This window comes from Vicia villosa, linkage group LG4 (genome assembly GCF_029867415.1).
Source record: "Vicia villosa cultivar HV-30 ecotype Madison, WI linkage group LG4, Vvil1.0, whole genome shotgun sequence".
Lineage (NCBI taxonomy): Eukaryota > Viridiplantae > Streptophyta > Magnoliopsida > Fabales > Fabaceae > Vicia > Vicia villosa.
The window spans coordinates 64,754,519-64,776,838 of NC_081183.1; positions in this window are offsets into that span (position 1 = coordinate 64,754,519).

Genomic DNA, 22,320 nt, shown 5'->3' on the forward strand with positions numbered 1-22,320 from the left:
CGTGTTTGTGATATAGGCGTATGCCTCACGACTTTGTTTTGCGATGTTTGTGTTAGAACAAGATTTGTTCTGATCAATATTCTTAGTTTTGATGATAACAAGGATATGAATTTTGTATGAGATAATATGGTACTCTAATACTATGCAATTTCCGTTTCAGGAATTATACAAAGAGTATGCACAAAATCAGCGCAAGAAGCACTGACTCAGGTTTAGCATGCAACATCAGAACGTGGACTGGCAAGACATCAGAAGATGGTCAAGGCAGAATCAGAACATGGGTCTATGGAAGCATCAGAAGAACTTGAGTTCAGAAGCAGAAGCACTGAAGTTCTCATGGTAACACGCTCAGAAGCACTTTAAGGTCAGAAGACAAGAAGATGCTCTGCACCAAGCTGTTTGACTCTGATGATATTCAAACGTTGTTTACTCAAACATCAGATCAGAAGCAAGTACTAGATGGCAGGCTACGCTGACTGGCAAAAGGAACGTTAGAAGCTATTAAAGGCAACGTCAGTAGACACAGCGGAAACAAGGCTCGAGGTAGTTGACAATAGTGTGAAACATTAAATGCAATGCTGTACAGATTACGCAAAGCATTAAATGGTCCCAACGGTCATCTTCTCAAGTGCCTATATATATGAAGTTCTGATGAGAAGCTAAATACAACACTTGTGCATAATACAGAAACGTTGTCAAATTCAAAAGCTCTCAAACTTCATCATCAAGCTCACTACATTGCTGTTGTAATATATTATTGAGATTAAGCTTAAACTTTAAGAGAAATATCACAGTTGTGATTATAGCTTTTAATAAGCATTGTAATACTCTTAGAATTTGTTTACATTAATTTGTAAAGAACTAGAGTGATCAGGTTGTTGATCAGTATACTCTAGCAAGTCTTAGAAGTTGTCTAAGCAGTTTGTTCCTAGAGTGATCAGGTTGTGATCAGGATACTCTAGAAGACTTAGAGTGTTTCTAAATGGAAAACCATTGTAATCAAGTGTGATTAGTGGATTAAATCCTCAGGTGAGGTAAATCACTCCAAGGGGGTGGACTGGAGTAGTTTAGTTAACAACGAACCAGGATAAAAATCATTGTGCAAATAGTTTTTATCTTACAAGTTTTAAATCTACACTTATTCAACCCCCCCCCCTTCTAAGTGTTTTTCTATCCTTCAATTGGTATCAGAGCGCCGGTTCTAAGGTGCAAGCACTTAACCGTGTTTAGAAAAGATTCAGGAAGAGAAAAACGCTTCTGTAAAAGATGGCTGGTGAAATTCCAACAAACACATCTACATCTACATCTGGCTCTGCTGAGCAATACAATGGTAACAATGGTTACACTAGACCACCAGTATTTGATGGTGAAAATTTTGAATACTGGAAAGATAATCTGGAAAGTTATTTCCTTGGTCTAGATGGTGAACTATGGGATCTTCTGATGGATGGTTACAAACATCCAGTAAAAGCTACAGGCGTAAGGCTTACCAGACAAGAAATGGATGATGATCAAAAGAAGCTTTTCAAGAATCATCATAAATGTAGGACTGTTTTGCTGAATGCTATCTCTCGTGCTGAGTATGAGAAGATATCTAACAAGGAAACTGCCTATGGTATATATGAATCATTGAAAATAACCCATGAGGGAAATGCTCAAGTCAAGGAGACTAAAGCTCTTGCTCTAATCCAGAAATATGAAGCCTTCAAGATGGAGGATGATGAAGATATTGAGAAGATGTTCTCAATATTTCAAACGCTAACTGCTGGATTGAGAGTTCTGGATAAAGGCTACACCAAGGCTGATCATGTAAAGAAGATCATCAGAAGCTTGCCCAGAAGATGGGGTCCAATGGTAACTGCATTCAAGATTGCAAAGAATCTGAATGAGGTTTCTTTGGAAGAGCTAATCAGTGCCTTGAGAAGCCATGAGATAGAGCTGGATGCAAACGAGCCTCAAAAGAAAGGTAAGTCTATTGCATTAAAATCTAATTTTAAAAAATGCACTAACGCTTTTCAGGCAGAAGAAGTAGATTCTGAGGAATCAGAATCAGAAGAAGAAGATGAACTGTCCATGATCTCCAGAAGGGTAAACCAACTCTGGAAGAGCAAGCAAAGGAAGCTCAAGAGCTTTAGAGGTTCAAAGAAATTTGAACGAGGAGAATCTTCTGGTGGCAGAAGATCTGACAAGAAGAAAGTTGTCTGCTATGAGTGCAATGAGCCTGGACACTTCAAGAATGAATGTCCAAAACTTCAGAAGGAGAATCCCAAGAAGAATTTTCATAAGAAGAAAGGTCTTATGGCAACATGGGATGATTCTGAATCTGAATCAGAATCAGACTCTGAAGGAGAGCAAGCCAACTTTGCACTGATGGCTACAGTGGATGATGGATCAGAATCTACATCAGAATCAGATTCTGAAGAGGTATTTTCTGAACTATCTAGAGATGAATTAGTTTCCAGCTTGACTGAACTTCTGGAACTCAAGGCTCATCTTAGTATCAAATACAAAAAGCTGAAAAAGCAATTTGAATTTGAAACAAAGAAGTTGGAATCAGAAAATTCTGAACTAAAGGAAAAAGTTTTAAAATTATCCAAAAATAGTGGATCTCCTTCTGAATCAGAAAAATCCATTCCTAGTCTAAATCATATTCTGAAAGAATATGACTCGAGCTTCAGAAAGTTCCTATCTAGAAGTATTGGCAGAAGTCATCTTGCTTCTATGATATATGGTGTTTCTGGAAACAGAAGGTTTTGTTTTGGCTATGAGGGTGATACCTCACATAAATTTGAACTTGTTGATGATATGAAAATCACATACAAGCCATTGTATGATCAGTTCAAATACGGCCATGCACATGATATTAGGCTCACTTCACATGCACAGAGTTTTAACACTTTACACACCAAGAAGCATGTGACACAACCTAAGAAATATCATGCTGTCAAACCTAAAGAATATCATGTTGTTCCTCCTATTAACTATTATGCTAAACCCAAGTTCAATCAGAACTTGAGGAAAACTAACAAGAAAGGACCCAAGAAATTGTGGGTACCTAAGGAGAAGATAATTTCTGTTGCAGATATCCTTAGCTGCAAAGAGGACAAAGCACAAAATGTCATAGTACCTGGACTTTGGATGCTCGCGACACATGACGGGAAGAAGGTCTACATTCCAAGACCTGGTGCTTAAACCAGGTGGAGAAGTCAAGTTTGGAGGAGATCAGAAGGTCAAGATTATTGGCTCTGGAACCATAAGTTTTCGTAACTCTCCTTCCATAACTAATGTACTTCTTGTAGAAGGATTAACGCATAACTTATTGTCCATAAGTCAATTAAGTGACAATGGTTATGATATAATCTTCAATCAAAAGTCTTGCAAGGTTGTAAGTCAGAAGGATGGCTCAATCCTATTTACAGGCAAGAAAAAGAACAACATCTATAAGATTGATCTTTCATATCTTGAGAAGCAGAAGGTGACTTGCCTTATGTCTGTTTCTGAAGAGCAATGGGTCTGGCACAGAAGATTAGGACATGCTAGTTTGAGAAAGATTTCTCAGATTAACAAACTAAATCTGGTCAGAGGTCTCCCAAATCTGAAATATAAATCAGATGCTCTTTGTGAAGCATGTCAGAAGGGCAAGTTCTCTAAACCTGCATTCAAATCTAAGAATGTTGTCTCTTCCTCAAGGCCGTTAGAACTTCTGCATATTGATCTGTTTGGACCAGTCAAAACAGCATCTATCAGAGGGAAGAAATATGGATTAGTCATCGTAGATGATTATAGCCGCTGGACATGGGTAAAGTTCTTAAAAAAAAGGATGAGTCTCATTCAGTGTTCTTTGAATTCTGCACTCAGATCCAATCTGAGAAGGAGTGCAAAATCATAAAGGTCAGAAGTGATCATGGTGACGAATTTGAGAACAGATTCTTTGAGGAGTTCTTCAAAGAAAATGGTATTGCCCATGATTTCTCTTGCCCTAGAACTCCACAGCAAAATGGAGTTGTAGAGCGAAAGAATAGGACTCTGCAAGAAATGGCCAGAACCATGATCAATGAGACAAATATGGCTAAGCACTTCTGGGCAGAAGCAATAAACACTGCATGTTATATTCATAATAGAATCTCTATAAGACCTATTCTAAATAACACTCCTTATGAATTGTGGAAGAACAGAAAGCCCAACATTTCATATTTTCATCCTTTTGGATGTGTGTGTTTTATTTTGAATACTAAAGATCATCTTGGTAAGTTTGATTCTAAGGCACAAAAATGTTTTCTTCTTGGATATTCTGAACGCTCTAAAGGCTACAGAGTATACAATACTGAAACATTGGTTGTAGAAGAATCAATCAATATCAGGTTTAATGACTATGCTGGAGATAGAATTGAAAGGAAGAGTACTTCTGGAAGTTGTCAATTTCTTGGAAGTCATCTAATCTCCTGGTACAGCAAGAAGCAAGCTACCATAGCTCTCTCAACTACAGAAGCAGAATATGTTGCTGCTGCTGGATGTAGCACACAAATGCTTTGGATGAAGAGTCAGTTAGAAGATTATCAGATATATGAGAGTAACATTCCTATTTTATGTGATAATACTTCTGCTATATGTTTATCTAAGAATCCTATCTTACATTCCAAAGCTAAACATATTGAGATTAAACATCATTTTATAAGGGACTATGTTCAGAAGGGTGTTCTCTCTTTGAACTTCGTAGATACAGACCATCAATGGGCTGATATCTTTACAAAACCCCTTACTGAAGATAGGTTTAAGTTCATTATGAAGAATATCAGTATGGACTTATGCCCAGAATGAGAAGATGAGAAGATCTCTGTATGAATATCTTCTGAAATGTGTTAGGACTAGGTAGCCATAAGAAGTTCTGAAACTAATCAATTAGAAATTCTGATTCTGTTATTACTAACGTTTCATTATCTAAGTTGATTCATAAGCTCTTTTAAAGCAAAACAGCTGTCACCAGTCTTTCCAGAAAATGAACACGTGTTATGTATTTTTGGACAAGCATGCGTGCAGTTGAGGAGACGCCGCCCTAGGTAACTGTGCAAATCATTTCACTTTGTCACATTATCTCTCCTAACGTCATTTCTCATTAAATGCATATTGATGTCTTTTTTCTTGTAATCATTTTATTTAAAACAGTTTTCTTTTTTCTTTATTTTTAATTTCTTTTTCAAACCGTTTAAATAACCCGCTTCATCTTCATTTCATCTTTTTCACTCTCTCTCCATTTGCGCATCTCTCTCTTTTCATTCGTTTTCTTCAAACCCTAGTTTCTGATCTGAATCAAAGCATAATCATCATGTATTCATCTTCAAGTTCATCAAGCCCAGTAGAAAGACTCACCTCTACTCAGATTCTTCTACGCAAGTATGGGTACGCTCCTATGAAAACATGCATGATTCCCACTGACGAACTGGAAGTTCTATGTGAATCTGCTGTGGACTTCAACAACCTAAGAGCAAACAATTTTTTGTGTGACGCCAGAATATTAGAGCAAGGATGGTCAAGATACCTCGATAGATTGGTTGGACCAATTTATCCTGAACTTGTGAAGGACTTCTGGGTACATGCAACGGTTACCCCAACTGCTATCATTTCCTTCGTGCTAGGGCATGAAGTGGTTATTACTGAAAAGCTCATTAGGAAGCTATACAACCTGAATGATGAAGAAGGTTGCACTGGTCCTCAAATTGGAACGATTAACTGGTATCAAGTTGAAAATCAAATCTCTCTTGCCTTTGGAACTGAATCTCATAAAACGGGCACTTTAAGGCCGTTCCATCAAGTGTGGGCTGAGATTATTCTGGGTTCTCTTCACCACAGAAAGAAGCTATTCTCCTCCTCCGCCTACATCAGTCCGGATCACAAGTATACTCTCTTCTGCATTGGCAGAAAGATAGAACTCAACATCTCTCACATTCTGTTTGAGAATTGGAAAACTGTTATTTTTGAGTTAAGAGAAGAAGAAAGGGCAAAGTACCCTCATATTCCAAGGAACACTATTCCTTTCGCCAGAATGATATCTGACATTCTGACTGAAAGCAATCTGCTGGATTCCATCAGGACCCTTGATGCGTCCCAATTTCTTGGAGTGGTTCAAGGTCCCGTCTTCTACGGTGTGGATTTGTTCAGACTTGATCTCATCCAGACGGTATCTTCTGTTGGTACAAGCTTTTCAGACACTCTGTCAAGAAGAGTTCCAGTTGAAGGTTTTGCAACTTTGTTTCATCTAGAACTTCACAAGGCTGTCAAGGACTACTTGGAAGATTCTTTTAGGAAACAATCAGAAGTTGATCCTGCTTGGATCCGTGGCAGAGTACTTCTGTCCAAAGCTGATCTTCAGAAGAAGGATCAGAAGAAACAACAGGCTAGGCTAAAAAGAAAGGCTCAAGAAAATGAGGCCAAGCAAGCCAAGAAGCTGAGGGTCACCTATGATCCTGACAAGGTGAACACTCCAGAATATAGACAGCAGAAGATCAAAGATTCTTTTCGTACTCCCAGATCTGCAAATGCTACTTCTGCAACAGTTACCAGGCATGTTTTTACTCCTCCTCCTTCTGTTCCTCAATCTTCAAATCAACCACCTTCTTCTGAACCCCAAAACACCCTCACTATACCAAATCCTCTTCCACCTTCTCTTTCCTCTCCTGTCTTAAACCCTACACCTCTAAGTATCCATCCCCCAACTCCTTCTGATAAACCATCCTCATCAACCCCCATTATAATTATTCCTTCTTCTCCTACCCAAATCACAGATATCCCTTCCTCCTCAAACACTGCACCTCCACCTTCTTTATCCCATCCCCTACCTACCAGAAAATCCAACCCCTACTCCCTTCTCTACCCTGACTACAAATTCACCTTCAACCCACCTGAACCTGAACCCCATATCTACCTGGAGATGTTCAGAAATGAAGTGATTAACAGGCTGGACCTCTTGAGGGATGCTTTTCTCAATGGTCTTCATGATGTTTCTACAAGAAACCTCTGGAGAAGCTTTCGCCAGGATTTTCAAGTAGGAGCAATGAGAGTACAGAAGAAACTAGTGGCTGCTGCCCCTGGTTTTGCTGGTTATCTTCTGGAGGGTGATAATGGTATCTACTATCATCCCCTAAGAAACTGTGTTGCTGTTGAGGAGAAGCGGTTTGTAGATGAACTGGAGGAAGCAAGGATTGCTACTGCAATGGAAGCTAACCCTTGCAGGGAAATTGTGGTATAGAAGCCTCAATATCCTATTCTGTTGGGGGACTTCAGGACTCTCTTTGACTTTCTGAGGGAAAACCCTTCTGTGGAAGATCCAAGCTTGGTCATTCCAGAAGTTGTTGACTCACCAGAAGTTGAAGGACCTTCTGCTCCTAGGAATCTTGCTGCCATTCTTCAGGCACTTGAAGATGGAGATTCTGAGGTTCCTGCTGCAGAATATGGAGATGCTTCTATGCAAGAAGCAGATGCTGATGATCATGTTGCTGAAACAATTCTTGTTGAGGAAAATCCTGCAAATGATCTAACTATGGAAGATGCGGATCACAATGCCATTCCTGTGGATAGAAGTTGTGAAGCTTCTTCTGATGAACCTTCCCGTCTTGCAAGGACTTTGGAAGTCATTCAGAAGAACCAGGATGAGCAGAGATCTATCAACGCTGAGTTTCGTGCTTTCATGGAACGGCAGAATGAGAGCAACAGTGGGATTCATGAGATGCTGGCCAAGATCATGTCGAAGCTAGGGTCATCTTAGATTGAGTCTTAGTTGTTTTTCTTTTTTGCTTTGCTGCATCTGTTTTTGCATCTTCTTTTGCCTTCCTCTTGTACTTCTGAACTTCTGTTTCCTTGAGCCTAATGATAATTATCCTTTTCTTCTATGTGTTTGTCTTGTTTTTCATCTGAATCTTTTATGTTTTTGATGTTATGACAAAAAGGGGGAGAAAAATGTGATAAATGATCTGATTTATTTTATCAGTTGCTGGGAGAAAGGCTCCACATCTCTAACAGAACTTGCAAAGTTCTATGCTTTTGAGTGTTGTCTTGCAGGAATTGAAGATCCTCTTTAAAGCTTAACATGAGAAGCAAAGAGATGAGGAAAAGCAATTCTATAAAGAATCAAGCTCATGGAAATTGAAGCAAGCTGAGTGCTATAAAGCTTCAAGACCTGAAGCAAGAAGGAAGAATGTTCTGATATTCTGATGATAGAATATTCCTTTCATTCTTATTCTTTATATGTTCTGATGCATGTTTTTAGTTACAAAATATGCTCTGAAACATTATGTTTGTTTGTTCTGATACATATTATATGTTCTGAAACATATTCTATGTTTTGATTCATTCATGCTGACTTTTGTCGTTTAGTTTGTTCTGTAACATTTCAGGATGTAGAGATGCTCTGATGATGCTCTGGTACATTCAACAATGTTCTGATACAATCTAGCATGCAATGATTTAAGAAGAAATTAAAGCTCTGAAGCTGTCCAATTGAAGCAAGAATCAGAAGCTATGAATATTCTGAAGATCTAGGAAATTCAAGTTCTGAAGGTGTCCTATGGAAGCAAGAATCAGAAGCTGTGAATGTTCTGAAGATCTAAGCATATGTGAACGTCTCTACTGAAATACTCAGGGAAGTCTTTTATTTATAAAATTCTTCTAGTATTTATTTCAGGGGGGAGATTATTTATCTCAGGGGGAGATTGTTAATCTCAGGGGGAGACATATTCACACATTGTCTATATGCTTATGCTATAGCTGTGTAATTGTCTTTAGCCGTCTGTCTTTTCTGATCGCAAATTCATATCATTTATGTATGTTTTTGTCATCATCAAAAAGGGGGAGATTGTTAGAACAAGATTTGTTCTGATCAATATTCTTAGTTTTGATGATAACAAGGATATGAATTTTGTATGAGATAATGTGGTACTCTAATACTATGCAATTTCCGTTTCAGGAATTATACAAAGAGTATGCACAAAATCAGCGCAAGAAGCACTGACTCAGAAGGTTCAGCATGCAACATCAGAACGTGGTCTGGCAAGACATCAGAAGATGGTCAAGCAGAATCAGAACATGGGTCTATGGAAGCATCAGAAGAACTTGAGTTCAGAAGCAGAAGCACTGAAGTTCTCATGGTATCATGCTCAGAAGCACTTCAAGGTCAGAAGACAAGAAGATGCTCTGCACCAAGCTGTTTGACTCTGATGATATTCAAACGTTGTTTACTCAAACATCAGATCAGAAGCAAGTACTAGATGGCAGGCTACGCTGACTGACAAAAGGAACGTTAGAAGCTATTAAAGGCAACGTCAGTAGACACAGCGGAAACAAGGCTCGAGGTAGTTGACAAAAGATTGAAACATTAAATGCAATGCTGTACGGATTACGCAAAGCATTAAATGGTCCCAACGGTCATCTTCTCAAGTGCCTATATATATGAAGTTCTGGTTAGAAGCTAAATACAACACTTGTGCATAATACAGAAACACTGTCAAATTCAAAAACTCTCAAACTTCATCATCAAGCTCACTACATTGTTGTTGTAATATATTAGTGAGATTAAACTTAAACTTTAAGAGAAATATCACAGTTGTGATTATAGATTTTAAGAAGCATTGTAATACTCTTAGAATTTGTTTATATTAATTTGTAAAGAACTAGAGTGATCAGGTTGTTGATCAGTATACTCTAGCAAGTCTTAGAAGTTGTCTAAGCAATTTGTTCCTAGAGTGATCAGGTTGTGATCAGGATACTCTAGAAGACTTAGAGTGTTTCTAAGTGGAAAACCATTGTAATCAAGTGTGATTAGTGGATTAAATCCTCAGGTGAGGTAAATCACTCCAAGGGGGTGGACTGGAGTAGTTTAGTTAACAACGAACCAGGATAAAAATCATTGTGCAAATAGTTTTTATCTTACCAGTTTTAAAGCTACACTTATTCAAACCCCCCCTTTCTAAGTGTTTTTCTATCCTTCAGTTTGTGATTTATTGCATTTCATCAGTGTCTCATGATTGGCATGTTTTAGCGACGGCCTGGATTGGCAAACAGCGACGAAGGCTTATGCCTGTTTAAATGCCTCTATTATCTGGCAATTGGCGATGGGGGCTGAAACCCTGGGTACCACATGCATGTGCATTTGTTAGAGTCGCATTTCATTTCTGTGATTATGATGTTATGTGTTTTTTATGCTTGAATTTATGTGACTTGTTGTGAACTTTGAATATGATCTTATGTGAGATATTGTGACTTGTGTTGTTGATTGAAACAGTGAAGTAAACTAGACGGTAACGATTATACCGTAAAGCGATAATTATTATAACTTGAACCTGAATAAATTATTTATCATCACCCTGCTTATATTGTTTGATATCTCACCCCTTTTCTATTGTTTCGCCGTTACCTTTATACTGGTAACGTGCAGGTGATAGCTTTGATGAAGATTTAGACGTTGTGAGTTGAGTCGGTGGTCGCTCTAATACGTAGCACTCGGGGGGATAAACGATTGTCCTAATTATTATTTGTTATGTTTGCTGAATTTTAGTGATGTTTTACTTTGGTTGGTAACTCAAAGTTATTTGTGAAGATGCTACGATGATTAAACTGAAAAATAGAGAAGTTCTGTGAATTCTGGTGTGAGTTAAAAATGTTTATTTTGATAAAATGATTTCGAAGATTAATTAAATTGTCGTTTATGTTATGTGCTATGTATCTATATGAAGACAAGTAAGTCGTAAATCTTTTTGAAATAACGAATATGTGATACCTCAAATGAACTTGTTTGGAATTTATACTCTGATTTTCTTCCGTATAATTTATCGAGTAAATTTGGGGTGTTACATTAGTGGTATCAGAGCAGGTCGGTCCGTCCGGCCAGAGTCGTCTAATTGTTGTTTATCCCTTAGTACGTGACAAGTGTGTACAACACTGTCGGTACTTGTTGTCTTCGGATTTCTTGTTGCAGGAGTTGGTTTGAAACTAAGAGGGGGAGAAGCTGTGCTTCTCGGTTATGCTTCGGTTGTAAGTTGTTGGTGCAATATACTGCTTAAGGAGACGGTGCAAGTATTGTTGGAGCTTGTTGTCATGGAATTAAGATTTTGATTGTTAATTAAGTTAGAGCATCTTGGAAATAAGAATTGTGTATGTGTTTGGTGTTGCTGGGGATGATTAGGTGAGATTTTATCATCAGATGTAAGCGAGTGGTAGCTGTTACTACCTTGTAAGTTGATGTTTAAGATATTGTTGAGCGGTTAGTAAGTTACTAACGGTTATGTCGCGAAAGTTTTGCCCGGCTAGCATGTATGTATTGGTTTTGAATGTTGCTGAGTTGTTATTACTACGAAGGAATAGTAGTCGAGATGTTGCCAAATGCGATTTGAGGATCAAAGACTAGATGTGGACCGAAGTTGAGGATGGCATTGACGGATAGAATTTTCGAGGACGAAAATGTTCTAAGTGGGGGAGAGTTGTAACGCCCGGAAATTCGATTATTCGCTTAATCTAGATGTTTGAAGTGTTTAGTGAAATTTTCGTATTTTGGAACGATTTAGTCGGTATTAGTTCGAGATAGCGGATCGATAACTAATTGAGATTTTTAAGATTTTTAGTATTAGAAACATTATTAGAGTGTCGTGTATTTTTTGGGAATTTCCAGAGCAAATAAAATTAGACCGAAAATAAGAGTTAACGAGTAAATTGGGAGTTTTAATAAAATAGAATAGGTGGGCTGAGTGTTATGTTGTACGTGTAATTTGGTTTTGGCCCAAATTGAAATAATTGGGAAGTGAGGATACACCTAGGTTTTTAGAAACTCAGTAACAGAACATTTGGGAAAAAGAGAATGACAGCAGAGAGAAGAGGAAAATTGAAAAAGAAAAGAGATACGAGAATTATACCGTGAAGAGAAAAACAGAAGAATTACACAAAGCCGGAAAGCTTGGATTCGACCGAAATTGTAGAGCGGACTCCGAATACAAGGTAGAGGTGGGGTTCTTGCTCTATAAACGGGGATATGATGGACCGTATATGGGGTTTAGGGAATTTTAATATCTCTTTGTGTGCGATTAATTATTCTGTGAATTATTGCGAAGTGCAGGATGTAAGGTGATGATTGTTTATCAATAATTATTGATATATTATGACGATGTTTGGCGACGTGTTTGTGATATAGGCGTCTGCCTCGCGATTTTGTTTTGCGATGTTTGTGATTTGTTGCATTTCATCAGTGTCTCATGATTTGCATGTTTTAGCTACGGCCTGGATTGGCAAACAGCGACGAAGGCTTATGCCTGTTTTAATGCCTCTATTATCTGGCAATTGGCGATGGGGGCTGAAACCCTGGGTACCACATGCATGTGCATTTGTTAGAGTCGCATTTCATTTGTGTGATTATGATGTTATGTGTTTTTTATACTTGAATTTATGTGACTTGTTGTGAACTTTGAATATGATCTTATGTGAGATATTGTGACTTGTGTTGTTGATTGAAACAGTGAAGTAAGCTAGACGGTAACGATTATACCGTAAAGCGATAATTATTATTATAACTTGAACCTGAATATACTATTTATCATCACCCTGCTTATATTGTTTGATATCTCACCCCTTTCTTTTGTTTCGCCGTTACCTTTATACTGGTAACGTGCAGGGGATAGCTTTGATGAAGATTTAGACGTTATGAGTTGAGTCGGTTGTCGCTCTGATACGTAGCACTCGAGGGGATAAACGATTGTCTTAATTATTATTTGTTATGTTTGCTGAATTTTAGTGATGTTTTACTTTGGTTGGTGACTCAAAGTTATTTGTGAAGATGCTACGATGATTAAACTGAAAAATAGAGAAGTTCTTTGAATTCTGCTGTGAGTTAAAAATGTTTATTTTGATAAAATGATTTCGAAGATTAATTAAATTGTCGTTTATGTTATGTTCTATGTATCGATATGAAGACAAGTAAGTCGTAAATCTTTTTGAAATAACGAATATGTGATACCTCAGATGAACTTGTTTGGAATTTATACTCTGATTTTCTTCCGTATAATTTATCTGGTAGATTTGGGGTGTTACATTAGTGGTATCAGAGCAGGTCGGTCCGTCCGGCCAGAGTCGTCTAATTGTTGTTTATCCCTTATTACGTGACAAGTGTGTACAACACTGTCGGTACTTGTTGTCTTCGGATTTCTTGTTGCAGAAGTTGGTTTGAAACTAAGTGGGGGAGAAGCTGTGCTTCTCGGTTATGCTTCGGTTGTAAGTTGTTGGTGCAATGTACTGCTTAAGGAGACGGTGCAAGTATTGTTGGAGCTTGTTGTTATGGAATTAAGATTTTGATTGTTAATTAAGTTAGAGCATCTTGGAAATAAGAATTGTGTATGTGTTTGGTGTTGCTGGGGATGATGAGGTGAGATTGTATCATCAGATGTAAGCGAGTGGTAGCTGTTACTACCTTGTAAGTTGATGTTTAAGATATTGTTGAGCGGTTAGTAAGTTACTAACGGTTATGTCACGAAAGTTTTACCCGACTAGCATGTATGTATTGGTTTTGAATGTTGCTGAGTTGTTATTACTACGAAGGAATAGTAGTCGAGATGTTGCCAAATACGATTTGAGGATCAAAGACTAGATGTGGACCGAAGTTGAGGATGGCATTGACGGATAGAATTTTCGAGGACGAAAATGTTCTAAGTGGGGGAGAGTTGTAACGCCAGGAAATTCGATTACTCGCTTAATCTAGACGTTTGAAGTGTTTAGTGAAATTTCCGTATTTTGGAACGATTTAGTCGTTATTAGTTCGGGATAGCGGATCGATAACTAATTGAGATTTTTAATATTTTTAGTATTAGAAACATTATTAGAGTGTCGTGTATTTTTTGGGAATTTCCAGAGCAAATAAAATTAGACCGAAAATAAGAGTTAACGAGTAAATTGGGAGTTTTAATAAAATAGATTAGGTGGGCTGAGTGTTATGTTGTACGTGTAATTTGGTTTTGGCCCAAATTGAAATAATTGAGAAGTGAGGATACACCTAGGTTTTTAGAAACTCAGTAACAGAACATTTGGGAAAAAGAGAATGACGGCAGAGAGAAGAGGAAAATTGAAAAAGAAAAGAGATACGAGAATTATACCGTGAAGAGAAAAACAGAAAAATTACACGAAGCCGGAAACCTTGGATTCACCGGAATTGTAGAGCGGACTCCTAATACAAGGTAAGGGTGGGGTTCTTGCTTTATAAACGGGGATATGATGGACCGTATATGGGGTTTAGGGAATTTTAATATCTCTTTGTGTGCGATTAATTATTCTGTGAATTATTGCGAAGTGCAGGATGTAAGGTGACGATTGTTTATCAATAATTATTGATATATTGTGACGATATTTGGCGACGTGTTTGTGATATAGGCGTATGCCTCGCGACTTTGTTTTGCGATGTTTGTGATTTGTTGCATTTCATCAGTGTCTCATGATTTGCATGTTTTAGCGACGGCCTAGATTGGCAAACAGCGACGAAGGCTTATGCCTATTTTAATGCCTCTATTATCTGGCAATTGGCGATGGGGGCTAAAACCCTGGGTACCACATGCATGTGCATTTGTTATAGTCGCACTTCATTTGTGTGATTATGATATTATGTGTTTTTTATGCTTGAATTTATGTGACTTGTTGTGAACTTTGAATATGATCTTATGTGAGATATTGTGACTTGTGTTGTTGATTGAAACAGTGAAGTAAACTAGACGGTAACGATTATACCGTAAAGTGATAATTATTATAACTTGAACCTGAATATATAATTTATCACCACCCTACTTATATTGTTTGATATCTCACCCCTTTCTTTTGTTTCGCCGTTACCTTTATACTGGTAACGTGCAGGTGATAGCTTTGATGAAGATTTAGACGTTGTGAGTTGAGTCGGTGGTCGCTCTGATACGTAGTACTCGGGGGGATAAACGATTGTCTTAATTATTATTTGTTATGTTTGCTGAATTTTAGTGATGTTTTACTTTGGTTGGTGACTCAATGTTATTTGTGAAGATGCTACGATGATTAAACTGAAAAATAGAGAAGTTCTGTGAATTCTGCTGTGAGTTAAAAATGTTTATTTTGATAAAATGATTTCGAAGATTAATTAAATTGTCGTTTATGTTATGTTCTATGTATCTATATGAAGACAAGTAAGTCGTAAATCTTTTTGAAATAACGAATATGTGATACCTCAGATGAACTTGTTTGGAATTTATACTCTGATTTTCTTCCGTATAATTTATCGGGTAGATTTGGGGTGTTACATTAGTGGTATCAGAGCAGGTCGGTCCGTCCGGCCAGAGTCGTCTAATTGTTGTTTATCCCTTATTAGGTGACAAGTGTGTACAACACTTTCGGTACTTGTTGTCTTCGGATTTCTTGTTGCAGGAGTTGGTTTGAAACTAAGTGGGGGAGAAGCTGTGCTTCTCGGTTATGCTTCGGTTGTAAGTTGTTGGTGCAATGTACTGCTTAAGGAGACGGTGCAAGTACTGTTGGAGCTTGTTGTCATGGAATTAAGATTTTGATTGTTAATTAAGTTAGAGCATCTTGGAAATAAGAATTGTGTATGTGTTTGGTGTTGCTGGGGATGATGAGGTGAGATTGTATCATCAGATGTAAGCGAGTGGTAGCTGTTACTACCTTGTAAGTTGATGTTTAAGATATTGTTGAGCGGTTAGTAAGTTACTAACGGTTATGTCACGAAAGTTTTACCCGACTAGCATGTATGTATTGGTTTTGAATGTTGCTGAGTTGTTATTACTACGAAGGAATAGTAGTCGAGATGTTGCCAAATGCGATTTGAGGATCAAAGACTAGATGTGGATCGAAGTTGAGGATGGCATTGACGGATAGAATTTTCGAGGACGAAAATGTTCTAAGTGGGGGAGAGTTGTAACGCCAGGAAATTCGATTACTCGCTTAATCTAGACGTTTGAAGTGTTTAGTGAAATTTCCGTATTTTGGAACGATTTAGTCGGTATTAGTTCGGGATAGCGGATCGATAACTAATTGAGATTTTTAAGATTTTTAGTATTAGAAACATTATTAGAGTGTCGTGTATTTTTTGGGAATTTCCAGAGCAAATAAAATTAGACCGAAAATAAGAGTTAACGAGTAAATTGAGAGTTTTAATAAAATAGATTAGGTGGGCTGAGTGTTATGTTGTACGTGTAATTTGGTTTTGGCCCAAATTGAAATAATTGAGAAGTGAGGATACACCTAGGTTTTTAGAAACTCAGTAACAAAACATTTGGGAAAAAGAGAATGACGGCAGAGAGAAGAGGAAAATTGAAAAAGAAAAGAGATACGAGAATTATACCGTGAAGAGAAAAACAGAAGAATTACACGAAGCCGGAAAGCTTGGATTCACCGGAATTGTAGAGCGGACTCCTAATACAAGGTAAGGGTGGGGTTCTTGCTTTATAAACGGGGATATGATGGACCGTATATGGGGTTTAGGGAATTTTAATATCTCTTTGTGTGCGATTAATTATTCTGTGAATTATTGCGAAGTGCAGGATGTAAGGTGACGATTGTTTATCAATAATTATTGATATATTATGACGATATTTGGCGACGTGTTTGTGATATAGGCGTATGCCTCGCGACTTTGTTTTGCGATGTTTGTGATTTGTTGCATTTCATCAGTGTCTCATGATTTGCATGTTTTAGCGACGGCCTGGATTGGCAAACAGCGACGAAGGCTTATGCGTGTTTTAATGCCTCTATTACCTGGCAATTGGCGATGGGGGCTGAAACCCTGGGTACCACATGCATGTGCATTTATTATAGTCGCATTTCATTTGTGTGATTATGATGTTATGTGTTTTTTATGCTTGAATTTATGTGACTTGTTGTGAACTTTGAATATGATCTTATGTGAGATATTGTGACTTGTGTTGTTAATTGAAACAGTGAAGTAAACTAGACGGTAACGATTATACCGTAAAGTGATAATTATTATAACTTGAACCTGAATATATAATTTATCACCACCCTACTTATATTGTTTGATATCTCACCCCTTTCTTTTGTTTCGCCGTTACCTTTATACTGGTAACGTGCAGGTGATAGCTTTGATGAAGATTTAGACGTTGTGAGTTGAGTCGGTGGTCGCTCTGATACGTAGTACTCGGGGGGATAAACGATTGTCTTAATTATTATTTGTTATGTTTGCTGAATTTTAGTGATGTTTTACTTTGGTTGGTGACTCAACGTTATTTGTGAAGATGCTACGATGATTAAACTGAAAAATAGAGAAGTTCTGTGAATTCTGCTGTGAGTTAAAAATGTTTATTTTGATAAAATGATTTCGAAGATTAATTAAATTGTCGTTTATGTTATGTGCTATGTATCTATATAAAGACAAGTAAGTCGTAAATCTTTTTGAAATAACGAATATGTGATACCTCAGATGAACTTGTTTGGAATTTATACTCTGATTTTCTTCCGTATAATTTATCGGGTAGATTTGGGGTGTTACATTAGTGGTATCAGAGCAGGTCGGTCCGTCCGGCCAGAGTCGTCTAATTGTTGTTTATCCCTTAGTACGTGACAAGTGTGTACAACACTGTCGGTACTTGTTGTCTTCGGATTTCTTGTTGCAGTAGTTGGTTTGAAACTGAGTCGGGGAGAAGCTGTGCTTCTCGGTTATGCTTCGGTTGTAAGTTGTTGGTGCAATGTACTGCTTAAGGAGACGGTGCAAGTATTGTTAGAGCTTGTTATCATGGAATTAAGATTTTGATTGTTACTTAAGTTAGAGCATCTTGGAAATAAGAATTGTGTATGTGTTTGGTGTTGCTGGGGATGATGAGGTGAGATTGTATCATCAGATGTAAGCGAGTGGTAGCTGTTACTACCTTGAAAGTTGATGTTTAAGATATTGTTGAGCGGTTAGTAAGTTACTAACGGTTATGTCGCGAAAGTTTTACCCAACTAGCATGTATGTATTGGTTTTGAATGTTGCTGAGTTGTTATTACTACGAAGGAATAGTAGTCGAGATGTTGCCAAATGCGATTTGAGGATCAAAGACTAGATGTAGACCGAAGTTGAGGATGGGATTGACGGATAGAATTTTCGAGGACGAAAATGTTCTAAGTGGGGGAGAGTTGTAACGCCCGGAAATTCGATTACTCGCTTAATCTAGACGTTTGAAGTGTTTAGTGAAATTTTCGTATTTTGGAACAATTTAGTCGGTATTAGTTCGGGATAGCGGATCGATAACTAATTGAGATTTTTAAGATTTTTAGTATTAGAAACATTATTAGAGTGTCGTGTATTTTTTGGGAATTTCCAGAGCAAATAAAATTAGACCGAAAATAAGAGTTAACGAGTAAATTGGGAGTTTTAATAAAATAGATTAGGTGGGCTGAGTGTTATGTTGTTCGTGTAATTTGGTTTTGGCCCAAATTGAAATAATTGAGAAGTGAGGATATACCTAGGTTTTTAGAAACTCAGTAACATAACATTTGGGAAAAAGAGAATGACGGCAGAGAGAAGAGGAAAATTGAAAAAGAAAAGAGATACGAGAATTATACCGTGAAGAGAAAAACAAAAGAATTACACGAAGCCGGAAAGCTTGGATTAGACCGAAATTGTAGAGCGGACTCCGAATACAAGGTAGAGGTGGGGTTCTTGCTCTATAAACGGGGATATGATGGACCGTATATGGGGTTTAGGGAATTTTAATATCTCTTTGGTGCGATTAATTATTCTGTGAATTATTGCGAAGTACAGGATGTAAGGTGACGATTGTTTATCAATAATTATTGATATATTGTGACGATGTTTGGCGACGTGTTTGTGATATAGGCGTATGCCTCGCGACTTTGTTTTGCGATGTTTGTGATTTGTTTCATTTCATCAGTGTCTCATGATTTGCATGTTTTAGCGACGGCCTGGATTGGCAAACAGCGACGAAGGCTTATGCCTGTTTTAATGCCTCTATTATCTGGCAATTGGCGATTGGGGCTGAAACCCTGGGTACCACATGCATGTGCATTTGTTAGAGTCGCATTTCATTTGTGTGATTATGATGTTATGTGTTTTTTATGCTTGAATTTATGTGACTTGTTGTGAACTTTGAATATGATCTTATGTGAGATATTGTGACTTGTGTTGTTGATTGAAACAGTGAAGTAAACTAGACGGTAACGATTATACCGTAAAGCGATAATTATTATAACTTGAACCTGAATATACTATTTATCATCACCCTGCTTATATTGTTTGATATCTCAACCCTTTCTTTTGTTTCGCCGTTACCTTTATACTGGTAACGTGCAGGTGATAGCTTTGATGAAGATTTAGACGTTGTGAGTTGAGTCAGTGGTCGCTCTGATACGTAGCACTCAGGGGGATAAACGATTGTCTTAATTATTATTTGTTATGTTTGCTGAATTTTAGTGATGTTTTACTTTGGTTGGTGACTCAAAGTTATTTGTGAAGATGCTACGATGATTAAACTGAAAAATAGAGAAGTTTTGTGAATTCTGCTGTGAGTTAAAAATGTTTATTTTGATAAAATGATTTCGAAGATTAATTAAATTGTCGTTTATGTTATGTGCTATGTATCTATATGAAGACAAGTAAGTCGTAAATCTTTTTGAAATAACGAATATGTGATACCTCAGATGAACTTGTTTCGAATTTATACTCTGATTTTCTTCCGTATAATTTATCGGGTAGATTTGGGGTGTTACATTAGTGATCAGAAAATGAGTAATCATGACCAATCCGTTGGGGCAGTTATGATCTCTACGTCGGTACCACAACCACAACGTAAGCAGGACACGCCTAAGTGTCAATTCACCAAGAATAATATGTCACTGGATCAAGCATTACAGCACCTGTTGAAGTCAAAGTTGATTACTTTGAAGGATCCCCCTAAGAATCCTAGTACTTCTGCTCGTGGCTATAATCCCAATGTGAGGTGTGTGTATCACTCCGATAGCCCTGGTCACGATACGAATAGTTTTTGGACACTGAGGAACAAGATCCAAGATATGATAGATGCTGAGGAAATTGAATTTTATCCTCCTGAGACTCCTAACGTGATCACTGCTCCTATGCCCAATCATGACAAGACTGCTTAATATCTAGAGAGATGGACTTCTTAGATCATTAGCATTACTTTCAGTTTCAATCTCTATTTTATTGTTTAAACTTTTGCCTTATGCCAAACTTTATTCGCTTTAATAATAGCCATTACTGCATTGCATATGTTTGTCTTTAATTATTTCGTCTCTTATTTAAAACTGTGTTTTTACTTCGTTTTCTTTGTGATATTCAACCCTCGCCAAAGCTGTAAGCCTTTGAGGGAGGATGACGAAAATGATACCGCAATATCATACAGTATTATTTTTGAACAGACTATGTTGACGATGTACAGGCATTGTTTCAAATTCTTAAACACTGGAGATATAAGGAAGTTAATCCCTTGTTAACCTCTTTTGAGCCTAAGGAGTAGAAGTTTTTCTTTCACGTACAAATTAAAACCCTTAATCATAACCGGGCAGAGTAGTTACTCAGTTAACTCAATTATACCAGTTGTTCGTTTACACAATTAGTGATGGGTGTAACACCCTTCTAAACCCCGCGACAATTAAATAAATTATTCAGAATACATGAAAACAAGGGTGCCACAATTCAATATTTAATAAAACATCATACGTATATGTCATGCATTCACTAAGGAACATTTCATCATAATTCATAATAGATCATGTTGACACAGCGGAATAAATCATCAGAAGTAACATCACATCATTGATGCTATAATCCACAAAATTAATCAAAACAAAATAGAGTTATCTGATTCAACTCGAACATTTCGTTCCCCAGTGTTACAATATCATAGCAGGACACATGACACTATACTAAACAATGACTTATGAGCTAATCCTCACCAAGCCGAAAGCCGCTATCCTCAATCTGAAAAATGTAATGTAAGGGTGAGTCCCATTCTCAATTAACAAATATTATTGCATCATAAACAATAACACAATCATAGTTATACTATTCACCCAATTTCGTTATATTCAGACGGTTCATCATCACTCAACAACACATCATCACATTATAACATTGAAATACATTCAGTCATATCATAAAATCATGCATATGAATGCAACTGACTCTATGCATGTGGTACCAAACATCATCAATGGTAATATCCCACCGACCGATCCAACATCATCAAGATACGGCCCTGCCTGCACAAATTCCACACAATGGGAATTATGCCCTTCACTGAATCCCCACATCTTTAGGATTCAACCCTCAACCAATGATTATGAATAAATGCAACATATACAACATACTTATATCACCATCATCATCATCATTAAGTATGTTCATATATATATATATATATATATATATATATATATATATATTAGCATCATTCAAATACAATTCAATCATCATTAACACAAGTTTATATCACAAGTTTCATCATACTCAAAACGGCACTCAAAACAGGCCAACGGTTCAAAAGTTATACATCATTAAACTTTCAAAAAATCACAAAACGTAAAATCATGCACACAACATAGTCATACGCGTACAGCCACACCCGTACGTGTATCACACAATTCCATACGCGTATCATACGCGTATCAGCAGAAATGGATTTTCACAAAAAGCTTCTCATACGCGTATGGCTTCTCTTCTTACGCGTATCATACGCGTTCCAGCAAAAGGCTGGTATTCTGACGGGACGGGCTGCGTATCATACGCGTACAACCCTTGGGAATGCCCCTCATACGCGTATGGCCTAGCCCCATACGCGTATCATACGCTAATGGCCAGTGTTCCCAAAAACCTGCAATTCGCATCAGTCCGTTTTCTACTCGTTTTCACCACTAACAGCCTGCGATTTTAAGTCTAAAACATCATCTTTTCATACATTAACATATGGCATTCATCCAATTTTATCAATCTATTATCCTATGTCAGTTTTACACATTAAAACTAACTTTCTATCCAATTATTGGAAACCCATAACTCAGATTCAGTTTTCATGGAAGAACACAACAACACAGCAGCTGACATATGATCAAATTGACCCAAACAATATCCCTAATCATGCCCTATCATTCATAACACGATAAGAGATGATAATTTGAAGAGTCCCCCCTTACCTTAGCCAAAAATATGGATTTTTCTCCTTCTTCTTCATCAAACCCGTAAGCCCTTTTTCCTTAATTTCAGCAAGAATCTCCAATCTTCAAACTCGCTTATCTCCCTCAAGAACTTCTCTGACACGAATTAATATATCAAATCGAAGGAAATTTCTTGTA